The sequence below is a fragment of the Cylas formicarius genome, unplaced genomic scaffold (assembly GCF_029955315.1).
Source record: "Cylas formicarius isolate icCylForm1 unplaced genomic scaffold, icCylForm1.1 PGA_scaffold_10__41_contigs__length_53128322, whole genome shotgun sequence".
Lineage (NCBI taxonomy): Eukaryota > Metazoa > Arthropoda > Insecta > Coleoptera > Brentidae > Cylas > Cylas formicarius.
Window position 1 is genome coordinate 3,912,460 of NW_026844214.1, and position 3,200 is coordinate 3,915,659.

The following is a 3,200-nucleotide window of genomic DNA, read 5'->3' on the forward strand; positions in this document are numbered from 1 at the left end:
ACTCGCGGGTTAGTTGGAGTGAAAAGTTTTTTGTTTGCTTGAAACTGTTTAACGATCCAAACATCCGACCGGGTAAGAGGGAAATTTAACTGGCTGCCATTTTCTGTCCTGGGCTTCACCTGCGACTCAATTCGGATTACGTTTAATATCAAACATCCTACCTACCGAAGCGCTTGGGGGGGGGGGGGGGGGGAGGATTAAGGTAGGAGTAATTCACAGTTCTCAGTGTTTGTATGCCAGAAGCTGTTAGGCAGCTTATTTATTTATTTATAAACTAGTCTTTCCCACAGACAGACGCAGCATTAAAATAAAAGGAAAACAAGTATATTTAATATATATGCGGTAAACGGCATTTGACTCACGAGTTTATTTGACATAAGCGGAGCGAGTGTTTAATAAACGAGTGACTTTAACAGTTTACCGAACGTGTTCCATAGTATTCTTTTTCCAGGACCGTTACTTTTTGGGTACATTTTCGCAAAACAACAACAAAAAATTCGCTGACATGACCGTCAGAATTGACAAACGTCAAAATTCAAAGTGTGGGAAATATCTCCGAAAACATCGGGTCGAAAGCACTTCGAACTACAGATATCTCATAGATATAATACCAGAACCCTAAATGTAAATTACCCTATTCACCGTTTAACCTTAACTAAAAGGAGTCCTTATTACATGTGCCTGGGATTATAAAAACAATTGCAAATCTAAAAATGTTTAAATACACAATAAAAAAGTTATTGATAGAGTTATAACCTTACTCCATAGAAGATTTTTTCTGTAATATTTAAATAATTGTTTAATTAATACGATGTAATTGAAATTTGTAAGAATATCTAGTGCTTTGTGTTTGGTATATTATTTTTAGGTAATGTATTTATGACACAATGTGAAATAAAGTTGATTATTATTACTATTAATTCCGGAAATGTCCGAAGTGGCTAAGATTCATGTGAAACGAAACTGACGTGGTAAAGTGACGGTTCCTGCTCGATATATCGGTGTGTAATTAAGTATTTTACTATGCAATTGTTGCATAATATACTATTACCGTGCCTGCTTTTTTTATTCTTGTACAAGATCCAAAATGTTAATGTCGATCTCGGAACTGTCACCAGAATTTCAGAAGTTCGTCACATTTCCCTTTCGTTTGTTTCTGCGACGTAATTAACATATTTACTCCAATTTTGTTCAGCAACACAAAAACATGAAATGCTTCATCTATTAAGGAACGAAATTAAAATCAGAGTTGTTCATTGCCACAAGTCGCTTTACCTGATTCCATATCATCTCCATAGGTTTTATTTCGCAGCGACTCGGTATTTCGCAGTTATTTCTTCAATTTTATATTTGCCATACTTGTTTTTGCAAGCGTGCAATTAAAGCTTGCTCAGGAGTTGTTTGTGCATAAGATGCTTAATTATTGAGATCCAAAACTTTTAACCAAGTTGATAACGGAAACACTCTAGAAGTATCGACTCCAACTTGCAATTTGCCTTACAGATTATTTAACAAAAAAATTGTACATTCTGAGAAGGTCGATATAAATCTTTCGAAATATCCAAAGGAAAGAAAATTTCACAATCGCACTCTTTGGTAAAAACTCTAGCGTATTGAACCCGTCCTGGTTGAAATGTCTCGGTAAAATGTCTGGCTGGCTCCTACACGAATCTACTTGAAATCCATAACTCTAACAACTCCAACATGTACTCGCCAGCAACCAGAAAGTGTCGAAATCGAAAAAAAGTAGAACAGGAAGAAAAAAACCCTAGAGTAGGAAGTTGTTTAGGGCCTCGCTAAATTCCGAATTCCAGAAAATGGTAGAAAACTTACCCATGATGTCATTTGGGATTTTTGAGGTTATGTCAACTCAAATCCTACTAAAACATCAATTGCCAAAAAATTAAACTGCCCTTATCATCCAGTCAAAGATAAAATCAAAGTCGAGAAGTCAATGACATATGGAAAAGGTTATATGAAGGTGAAATTGAGTTTCGGTTTGTGGTAAAACGCGTTATTGCGTGTTAGTACAGTGCCGAAGGTTCCAGTCAAGACTTTGATCATAATTGAAGATGTTTTCTAAATATGAATTAAATTATGGAATGAAACTTGATGATTATATTATTTAGAACGTCTTGCAAAAATACACTCGGCTCTCAGAAATATACGAGGTGGATTGAAAACTTGACTTCACGTAAGACATGACTAGATTCTTATTTTGTTTACTTTTGATTTTAGATTAGGAACTGTTTGAAACCACTCCATTACAGTGTGATTAATATATCCAAATGATAACCAAATAGTACACCCATTTCAAAAGCTTCTAGCTTTTTTAAGGTAGTCTGGCTTTTAAAATAGAGAGAAATTGAGAAAACGTTTTCATTCTGAGCTTAATTTTAAGTTCGTGTCCACACACCACTTTCCTCATACGTGTGAATGGTCCCAGTCCTCTCTTAATAATTGTCCCAGATATTTAATCCTCTTGACCCTTTCAAGTTTACTTTCGCCGATCCACAGTATATTCGGCTCTTTAGTTACAGCCATAAGTTTGGTTTTTTGATGTTAAGTTTAAGACGGTAATGGTTGCATGAAACTTTTACTTGATCTAGGAGTTTTTGAAGTCCTTTATCTACCAGTGGAACGGAATCATCTGGATATCTTAAGTTGTTTATTATTACCCCATTTATTTTTATTCCTTTTTCCATCTTTTCGAAAGCTTCTTCGAATATTGTCTCCTAGTATAAATTAAAAAGCAATGGTGACAAAATGCAACCCTCTTTTAATTGAGATCGCTTTATATCTGCATTATAAAACTGTTATACTTGTTTTTTTTTTTACTGTACAGGGATTCGTTTTACGTCGTTAGTAGGATCGTACTGTTATGCCTTGTTTTCCTTTTTCATATTTCTTCCAATATTTCTTAACACTACTTTTGTTCCCATTGGCAAAATTAAGTATATATTTTTTGTTTGGAAAAATTTCTTTGTCGTCTTGTTTTTTGTAACGCTATCTCGTTAGTAACTGTAAGCACTACAATAAATCAATCAATCAATAAAAACAATAACGCCAAAACTATCTATGAAAGCACTATATTAACAGATCTTGATTTGATTGATTTTTTGATGTATGAAGTATTGTTATTAATATATAATATCGAGCTTGTCTGATTCTGCGGATGTAAAATTGAACGATCGTTGTAG

The 3,200-nt window shown here is 34.2% G+C and overlaps 1 protein-coding gene across 4 annotated transcripts in view; it reads left to right on the plus strand.

Moving 5' to 3' along the window:
* The window catches only part of LOC132696523 (inactive dipeptidyl peptidase 10), a 227,673-nt gene that overhangs the window by 216,318 nt on the left and 8,155 nt on the right, over nucleotides 1-3,200 (plus strand). The window lies entirely within an intron of this gene.